Consider the following 10,355-nt stretch of genomic DNA (forward strand, 5'->3'; position numbering starts at 1 on the left):
AGATGAAGCGAGGTAGCTGATGGTGAAGTGATGATCATGGTAAACCCCTAAGGAAGATGAAGGAGATGGAGGCCCTGAGATATGGTAGAGGCAGTACATTTTCTGTTGTTGCTCATTTAGGCCCTGGGCATCAGAAGAAATTGTTGTCTGCACCTTTTGAAAAACTTCTGAGCAGTTTCCAACACTTTAGAAATTGCTAGGGAAAAGCTCATCTGATTGTATTTTCAAACCTCAATACTTCTATTTTTGAAGATATATATTTTAAGCATGATTGTAAGTTCTCAAAGTTTGTTTATTTTTAAATTTATTTATTTATTTTTGGCTGCTTTGGGTCTTCATTGCTGCACATGGGCTTTCTCTAGTTGTGGCGAGCAGGGGCTACAATTCGTTGCTGTGCACAGGCTTCTCATTGCTGTGACTTCTCTTGTTGTGGGGCATGGGCTCTAGGTGCGTGGGCTTCAATAGTTGTGTCACGCGGTCTTAGTAGTTGTGGCTCACAGGCTCAGTAGTTGTGGCACACGGGCTTAGTTGCTCTGCAGCATGTGGGATCTTCCTGGACCAGGGCTCAAACCCGCATCCCCTGCATTGGCAGGCGGATTCTTAACCACTGCGCCACCAGGGAAGTCCCTAAGTTCTCAGAGTTTATAGTTGGAGGCGTATCAGTTTATTCATTTCAAAGCCTTTTGTTTTTATTCTTCGATTTCATATTTGTTTCCCAATTCATTAATATAAAACGGTTACATTTGGGAGCAGCCTTACTTTTGCTGTCCTGGGCTTTCCAGTTTTTCCCCAAACATAGCTAGCTTTTTGAGGAGTTAAGACCAAATATAGTAGAAAGATAAGAACAAAGCAGATGGAGGGGGAAGGTGGGGTATTCATTTCAGAATAAATGAGTGAGCTACAGCTTACAGCTCTAAACTGTTTTTCTCTCTCTAATGCCTTCTGGCAGGGAAAGAACACATAATCAAATAGAATGCTTGATGCAAAACCATAAGAACGGTATCTGGGTAAAGTGCCAAATGATGAACCAAAATTTATGAAAAATGTGGGAAATATCAAAAAGGGTTTGAAAAATTAAATCTTAAGAAGAAACACATGAGTCCATTGCTTGAAGTTTTAATATATTATTATTAAGTAACAAAAACAGTACTACTCATTTCCTATTTCATCTTTTTGAAGTTGAGTTATATTCGGAAAAGGATAAAACAAATATTGGACAGAGTAATTGAAGCCTTTGTCCCCAAATGTTTTCTCCCCTAAATCCACATGAAGCCTTAACCCCTATCATGACAACTGTATTTAGAAATGGAGCCTTTAAGAAGGTATTAAAAAAAAAAGGTATAAATGTTAAGTGAAGTCATAGGGGCCCTAATCCAACAGGACTGATGTCCTTATAAGAAGAGGAAGCAACACCAGAGACCTCCCTTCACGCAAGCACAGAGGAAAGGCCATGTGAGGACACACGAGAAGGCAGCTGTCTGCACCCCAAAGAGAGGCCTCACCAGACATCAGCCCTGCACTTTGATCTTGGACTTCTATCCTCCAGAACTGTGAGAAAATTAATTTCTGTTTTTTAAGCCATGCAGTCTGTCGTATTTTGTTACGGTAGCCCAAGCAGACTAATACAAAACCCAAGGTAGATATAGTGTTTTTGGTGGGTGGAATATGGGGAGGGCATCCTACTCCTTCAGCTAATTTAAGAATTTTGCTAAGGTGAAAAATATCCAAGATATTTGGGAAAATTTTTAAAGAGAGAAGATGGTATATGGTAAGACAGTATATTACACATATAGAATTATTAAAATTGTGTTGTTACCATTTGAGCTTCCATGAATTTCTAAAAAAACTATTAAGCAGGGTTATTAAAATAGGGAAATACAACAGGTAGGATTTTGGACTTCAGGTGTCTCCGCTACCAACCCCCATAAGCTAGAAGAATATAGACAACATGATGGTAACTTTAGATTAGTTGCAGAGCAACTCCAGACCCTTTGTGTCTTCAGTCAGACCTTCACGTGACAGCAGCCCAGGCCAGCATCATAACTGCAACTCAGGTGGGTCCCTGAGTCAGAGCTACCCAGGGAAGCATGTGCAAATTCTGATTCACAGAAACTGTTAAAAAAAAAATAAATGTTTGTGAGAACTTCCCTGGTGGTCCAGTGGCTAAGACTGTACTCCCAATGTAGGGAGCCCGGGTTCGATTCCTGGCCAGGGAACTAGATTCCTCATGCCACAGCTAAGACCCAGCACAGCCTTAATAAATAAGTAAATAAATATTTTTAAAAATAATAATAAATGTTTGTGGTCTTAAGCCATTAAGTTTTGTGGGTAATTTGTATTGGAGCAATAGATAACTAATACAGTGGATAAGAGGTTGATTCAAAGTTCAAGAAAGACCAATAGATTTTAATGTAACAGAGTACAAAAAATTCATTGATACAGTTTTGGATTCCACATTGCAACTAGCCTTTAAGAAATTATGACTTGCTGAGTATTGGTGTATTAAAGAATATCTACAATGATCTGAAAAGGCCATTTATTTACTCCTTTTTCCAACTACCTATCTGTAGGAGGCCCGATTATCCTCATATACTTCAACTAAAACAAAATACCTCAACAGATTGCATACAGAAGTAGATACAAGAATTCAGCTGTCTTCTAATAAGTCAGACATTAAAGAGATTTGGAAAAATATAAAAATGCCATTTTTCTTACTGAAGTTTTGGAAAATACAGTTATTTTTTACTTGTAAATATTCTTTATATTAACATGTTTTGTTATTTTTAAGAGTTTTTTTTAATTTCTCAGTTTTAATTTTGAATATCAATATATTTAACTCACATAAACAAAAGCTCATTGAGGTCTTCAGTAATTTTTGAAAGTAAAAAGGTGTCCTGAGGCCAAAAGTTTGAGAACTGCTGCTCTAACGGATACAAGCATGAGAATGTACTTACAGGAAAGCAGCTAGAATTGGGCTGGAAATCATATCATGTTGTATGTGGATTAGCCAAAGAATTTGAAGGTGGTTAGTCTGGAAAAGATTTAGGACCTAATGTCTATCTTCTAAAAGGAAAGGAGCATTGATTTTTTTATAAAGGCAGTGTAGAATGGGAGTTAACAGCAGGAATTTGGTAATCAAACAGACCTGTGTTTGAGACCCACTTATGGTATTAAGAGCTCTGTGGTTTGAGCAATTAAATCATGTTTTTCCTTCCTCTTTTTTTTTAATTTGATTTTTAAAATTGTGATTAAATATACATATCATAAAATTTACCATTTTAACCATTTTAAAACATACAGTTCAGGGACTTCCCCGGTGGTCCAGTGGTAAAGAATCCACCTTCCAATGCAGGGGATGTGGGTTTGATCCCTGGTCGGGGAACTAAGACCCACATGCTGTGGGGCAGCTAAGCCTGCACACCACAACTACTGAGCTCACGCGCCTTAAAGAGAGAGCCTGCATGCTGCAAACTACAGAGCCCACGCACTCTGGAGCCCCTGCGTGCCACAACTAGATAGAGAAAACGCTGCAGGCCACAACTAGAGAGAAGCCTGTGCACCGCAGCTAGAGAGAAGCCCGAGCACCACAGTGAAAGATCCTGCCTGCCTCAACTAAGACCCGATGCAGCCAAAAAAAGCCATACGGTTCAGTGGCATTAACTGCATTCACATTTATTTATTTATTTATTTATTTATTTATTTTTGTGGTACACGGGCCTCTCACTGTTGTGGCCTCTCCCGTTGCGGAGTACAGGCTCCAGACGTGCAGGCTCAGCAGCCATGGCTCACGGGCCCAGCCGCTCCACAGCATGTGGGATCTTCCCGGACCGGGGCATGAACCCGTGTCCCCTGCATCGGCAGATGGACTCTTAACCACTGCACCACTAGGGAAGCTCCACATTTATTTTTTAATTTATTTATTTTTGGCTGCGTTGGGTCTTTGTTGCTGCGCGCGGGCTTTCTCTACTTGAGGCGAGCAGGGGCTACTCTTCGTGGTGGTGTGTGGGCTTCTCATTGCGGTGGCTTCTCTTGTTGCGGAGCACAGGCTCTAGGCATGCGGGCTCAGTAGTTGTTGCTCGCAGGCTCTAGAGCGCAGGCTCAGTAGTTGTGACACATAGGCTTAGTTGCTCTGTGGCATGTGGGATCTTCCCGGACCAGGGCTTGAACCCATGTCCCCTGCATTGGCAAGTGGATTCTTAACCACTGTGCCACCAGGGAAGCCCAAGTGCGTTCACATTTTTTATGCAACCATCACCACCATCCATCTCCAAGATTTTTTCATCTCCCCAAACTGAAACTCTGTATCCATCAAACACTAAACTCCCCATTCCTCCAATCTCTGGCAACCACAATTTTACTGTTTCTGTGAATTTGGGTACTCTAGGTAACTCACATAAATATTAGTCAGTTTGTGCCTGGCTTATTTCACTTAGTGTAATGTCTTCAAGGTTCATCCAGGTTGTAGCATGTGTCAGAATTTCATTGTTTTTAAGGCTGAATAATAGTCCATTGTATGGACATACCGCATTTCCTTTATCCATTCATCTGTCAATAGACACTTGGGTTGTATCCACCTCCTGGCTATCCTAAATAATGCTGCTGTGAACGTGGGTGCACAGATATCTGTTTGTGTCCCTGCTTTTTTCGTGTGTATATACCAAAAAGTGGAATTGCTGAATCATTTAGTAATCCTGTTTAAGTTTTTGAGGAATCTCCATACCATTTTCCATAGCCACTGAACCATTTTACATTCCCACCAGCAATGCACAAGGGTTCCAATTTTTTCTCATCCTCACCAACACTTGCCATATATATTTTAAATAGCCATCCAGATGGGTGTGAATCCATGATTGTTTGAAATTTAAGTTTTCCAACTTAATTTTGAAAAAACTCAAACTTACAGAAAAGTTGTATGCCAGTCTCCTAGATTCACCTGTTAACATTTAACCACATTTGCCTATCTCTATATTCTTCGTTGTTATTTTCCTGAATCATTTAAAGGACATTGCAGACATCATGCTTCTTTGTGCCCAAGAACTGTCCTTCAAGTGTGGATCACTTAAGAAGGATAGTCTACAAATTAACATACTTCTATTGGGTTGGCCAAAAAGTTCATTGGGGTTTTTCGGTAATATCTTACAGAAAAACCCCGACGAACTTTTTGGCCAACGCAATATATATTGTCTAATAAATACGCAGTTTACATTCAAATTTCCCCATTTGTCCCCAGAAATGTTTTATAGGGTTTTTTTTTTTTGTATGTGGGATTCAATCATGTTTCACTCATTGAATATGACTGTTATATCTCTTTAGTTTTTCTTAATGTAGAAGTGCCCATTTAGACATTTTAGGTCTCCTTGTTTGCATTTAAAAAAATAAAGATAACTCTAGTATATACTGTTTTATGAGTCTTATATGTCATAATATAGGTGAGGCTCCACTAAAATGTAAGCTTTATGGAGGGAGGGATTTTTATGTTTTTTCACTGGAATTCCAGCACCCTGAATTGTCTTGCATACAATAGGTGCTCAATTAATTTTTGAATGAATGAGTGAATGAATGAATGCCTAACTAAATAATGAGTGGGGGAAGGGAACTTACGCTGTACAACATTTTCCAGTTTTTATACCCAACATGTTAACATCTTTACTTGGACATCTGGTGGGCATCTCAAACTTTCTTTTGTGCTCCACATCTAATTAAAATATATCTAGAATCTGACCACTTTTCATGGCATCCACGGCTACCTCCCTAGTTCAAGTTAGTCTTTTAACTGGTCTCCCTGCTTCTGTTCTTGCCAGTCTCTCTTCCTGTTTCGAACAAGTCTCAACACAACAGCCAGAGTGATCTTTTTTAAACAGAAGTTACATCAGGTCACTTTTTTGTTTAAATTACATGCAATCGGGTTCAGTTTAAAACAAGTCTTTACTAGCTGTTCAAGAAGGGAACAAGTTCTTTGGCAGGACATGAGCTTCTTACCACCTGAGTTGTAGATACAGGGGCTGGATGACCTCATGGTGGGGTATAGAGGGGCATGAGATGGTTGGTTAGATTAGTTAATTGTTAGCGACTTTTCTATATCTTCTATTACCCTAAACTTAAAAAGAAACTTTTCTGTTTATGAAGATGATGCACATTTATTTTTTTAATGCAAATAATGCCAAAGGTAGAAAAAATACAGAAATTACCCACAATACAAGACAGCCACCATCAATACTATTCCTTACACTTCTTGTATACATATATACGTGCAAATACATATATGTAAGGAAACATGAATTCACACACGAAATAACAAAATGAAAAGCAGGTTGTGAAACAGTGATAGTCAAGATTTGCCAGTAAATATAGGCACACAAACTTTTAAAGATAGTTCCTTTTATAAAAATTACACTCACTGTAAAAACCAAAGGGAATTTGAAAAGGTCAAAGACAAAAGTGAAAGTCACAGGCTGTGAGAACTGATATAAAAATGTTGATACATATCCTTCCAGATGTGTCATAAAGCCTGAAAAAGAATTAAAAAACAAGACAAAACAAAAACAAAACTCAGAAAAACAGAAGAGCCTGTGTGTTTTGTGTTTAGGTTTTAGAAGCTGTCAGAAGCACCTTTTAAGCCACTATGGGAGGAACACAAGCTTGTAAAGCTGCTTATCTTAAACACCAGGAGTTACACTGAGCTCTCCGTCGCTCTGGAAAACACAAGCCCACAGTAAGATAAGAAAGAAGAAAAAAATAAACCAATTATGAACTTACAGCTGATTCACTAACACTGGGGCAGTCAGGGCTGGGCAGGTGACCCTAACCCCATTAGGGGTTGAGCTGATTGGAGGCCGCCCCTGTTTTCCCTTCTGCCAATTTTGTAGTTTACCTCCTCCTGGGTAGGCATGCCCTTTAGGGCATCACTGAAAGCCCAGTGGGTACCAGCACCGCTCCTCCACCGCAGCCCCGAAGGTATCTAAAAATACATTTTGCTCAGCTTCTCAGCGTCTTATCTTTCCCCTTCCGCTCAGTGCCTCAGCCTCTCAGCCATCGCTTTCAAAGCAGCAGTTTCCTTGTGGAACGAAGTGGCAGCAACGCTGGACTCTCTTCTCTGGGCCTCCCTGCTCCCCTGGATCATGACTTCTTGGGCTCCAGCTGCCTTGGTAGTTCTCCAGCGCCTTCAGGGAAGATACAAGATCTCCTGCTTTCCAAAAATAATGAAAACAAAGATCCTAATCTTTTTGCTAAATATAAATAATAATAATTCACAAACTTCTATGACTTTAAGTTTGGTTTCTGGAGAACTGTCGTTTTCTTTTTGTGATACCATGTTAGTGTTTTTTTTCACAGTGCTTAAAGAGTCACTCCTAGATATTTGAAGTAGCAAAACACCTTTCTTATTTAGGTAACCTTTTTTGGTATATAAAGTTACACAAGTAAATTCTAGAACTAAAAATAATGCAAGTAACAAAAATTGAGACGTATGGGGGAAAGGGAGGTGAGAGGCAGACCAACGTGCTAAATTCCTCATCTTTTTCAGAGCAGAAAGTAACATATACTGTGTGAAGCTGATAAAACAAGGTCAGTATCTGAGAGTTAACGGTGTTATCATCAGAGCTAGAAAGAGAAATTAGTAACAGTGGCTTCCTCTGGACTGTGGCCTTGAGAATTGCTGTGGGGGAGGAATAAGAGGAGATTTTTTTTCACTCGATATCTTCTGTTCTATTGGAATTATTTTAACCCCCATAATGCACTCCTTTCTAATGACAGCATGTTTTTGTTGATTATTTTAACTCTTGATTCTGACAACCAACTGCTTGGTTCATGGAGCCATTGAACCAGACAGTCTTGGGAGAAGTCTTTGAGCTCAAACTCTCCTGTGAGCTTTTTTTTTTTTTTTTTGCGGTACGCAGGCCTGTCACTGCTGTGGTCTCTCCCGTTGCGGAGCACAGGCTCCGGACGCGCAGGCTCAGCGGCCATGGCTCACGGGCCCAGCCGTGGAGTGGGATCTTCCAGGACCGGGGCACGAACCCGTGTCCCCTGCATCAGCAGGCGGACTCTCAACCACTGCGCCACCAGGTAAGCCCTCCTGTGAGCTTTTACTCCAGGAGAGTCGCAAGCAGGGTGGGCAAGAGGCCTACTGTCCTTCCATGGGTTTCAACATAAAATCAAGTTTTTAGAAAATTTTGGCTCAAATTATCTTCTAAAACAATGCAATACAGTTAAAAGAACAATACTTTGAAATTGTTTAATGAATTTTTTAAAAATACAACTTTTAATTCCCAATAAAAGTGAATTTTATTTTATTTTTTTAAAGGAAACCAGGATTTTCTTTTTTAATTTTATTTTTTGCTGCGTTGGGTCTTTGTTGCTGCACGCGGGCTTTCTCTAGTTGCAGCGAGCAGGGGCTACTCTTCGTTGTGGTGCACGGGCTTCTCATTACGGTGGCTTCTCTTGTTGCAGAGCACAGGCCCTAGAGCGCGCAGGCTTCAATAGTTATGGCACGTGGGCTCTAGAGCACGGGCTCAGTAGTTGTGGTGCACGGGCTCAGTAGTTGTGGCGCACAGGCTTAGTTGCTCCGCGGCATGTGGGATCTTCCCGGACTAGGGCTCCAACCCGTGTCCCCTGTACTGGCAGGCGGATTCTTAACCACTGCGCCACCAGGGAAGCCCAAAAGTGTATTTTAGATATTAAAATTATTCTGATTTGTATAATGAAGTTTTATTTTTCTCTGAAAATCAAATTGAGCAGAGAAAAAGTGTGGCAGCAATGAAAAGACACCAACACGGACGTAGAGCTTTGTATCCCTTCTTCAATTTAATCTTTAAAAGAAACAACGGAAACAAACTGTTACACAAATAACTGAAATGAGGAAGGAAACATTTACCTAAGTAACAAAGGAAATTCACGGAAAGAACTTTCTGGTAACAGAAGTAATTATCAGGTGTGGGGGTGAGGGGACGCAAGACAGAGAAGACTCTCCCGGTTCTAATGCTGGCCCGTCATTCATGGTGATTTCCAAGCTGATGCTGGGCACCAACAGATTTAAGTCCTGGTAACATGTGGAACCTCAAAACTCTAGAAATGTCTGCTGGTCCATTTTTAGAGTCTTGTTGTTTCCCAATGAAAAGATAACTTTTTTAAATCTGGGAAGAATAGGGAATCCTATATGAGTATGGGACAAATATTCAAATTGTCTTTAATGCTGAACTCTACAGAAAAAAATAAGTTTGTGACTGAAAGAGATGGAGAGGCAAAGACTTGGTTTGCCCAGGGCATTTCTGGATCCTCTGGTTTCTGTGTGGCCTGCAGTGGCTGCCCACGTGCTCAGCATTTCCCGGGCCACAGCCACTGTCGAGATCACTGTGTTCCTGGGCCTCTTGCCCACAGCCGGGCAGATCTCAATGCTGCTTGCAGATCCAAGGTAAGCTGCAGAATTAAGCCTCGTTGTCTGTCAGGAGCAAAAATCTGCCGTAATCGACTGAAGCTACCTCTCAGGGAAAAGGGATAAGATACCCAGAGTCAAAGAGACACGACAGTCTTTTCAGAGCAGCCCTCATTCCCCAGCGCCCCACCCCCTGCCACCACAGTGCACTACTGCCTCCCTTGCTTGTGTTTGGCCAACATTCCTGTAGGAGTTGTGTTCAAAATATGCTCTTCTGTGGAGAAGCCTGGGTTCCCTTGGGAGCCCCTTCAATCTCCAGACTTTTCTCATTCCCAGTTGATGGCCTATTGGTGTTGGGGCATGGGGATGGTGAGAGGGGGGGAGTGACCAGGAGGACTCCAGCTTCTTGGCTTGTGCAACTGGGTGGATGGAGGTGCTGTTACCAAGGCTGTTACCCCAGAATTACACCCCTGCCCCTCCCTCGACTAGAAACCAATTACTCGTATCTGAGTTTCAGGAGAAAGCTGCAAAGAGAAGAAAAACAAGAACTGGTTAGAACCAACTAGGCTCAAGATGGCGGCAGATTTGACTTCCTGTGGACCTTAAGCCTCATTACATGCTCATGATAATATGTTAGCTAAATGCCACGCCCACCAGCAGCAATACAGTTGACAACTGCCATGACAACAACCGGAAGAGCCCACAGAAGGACTGAGAAGGAGAGTTGCATCAGTTCTGGGTCCAAATAAGACCCCTGTTCTTGAATAACTCATGAATATTCCTCCCACTCTTTCCAATTCCCTCCGTTTTACCTCGACCCTTCTATATTTTTGGTGTCTCTGCCCAAATTGGGTTGAGAAGTTGCTTTGCAAACTAGGTTCTTGCTTCTCCATTCTCTGGCCATTGAATAAAGCAAAGCTTGTGCTGCTCCAGTCTCAGCATCGGTTTCACTGTTGGCTACGCGAATCTGATTGGAAAAAGAGCCTCC

General features: G+C 41.4%; 1 protein-coding gene across 2 annotated transcripts in view; it reads left to right on the forward strand.

The window, feature by feature from the left end:
- RIOK3 (RIO kinase 3) overlaps positions 1 to 7,263 on the forward strand; it is a 32,746-nt gene extending 25,483 nt beyond the window's left edge. Inside the window, exons 14-15 of one of the 2 annotated variants that reach the window (XR_003437253.1) lie at positions 1,381 to 1,550; positions 7,014 to 7,263. The gene's annotated coding sequence lies outside the window, so the exon portion shown is untranslated. The remainder of the gene's footprint in view (positions 1 to 1,380; positions 1,551 to 7,013) is intronic. The other variant, XR_003437252.1, reaches the window with a different exon arrangement.
- Positions 7,264 to 10,355: the final 3,092 nt, after the last annotated feature.

Source organism: Aethalodelphis obliquidens, unplaced genomic scaffold, assembly GCF_003676395.1.
Source record: "Aethalodelphis obliquidens isolate GAN/ISIS:26980383/991018 unplaced genomic scaffold, ASM367639v1 scaffold32, whole genome shotgun sequence".
Classification (NCBI taxonomy): Eukaryota; Metazoa; Chordata; class Mammalia; order Artiodactyla; family Delphinidae; genus Aethalodelphis; species Aethalodelphis obliquidens.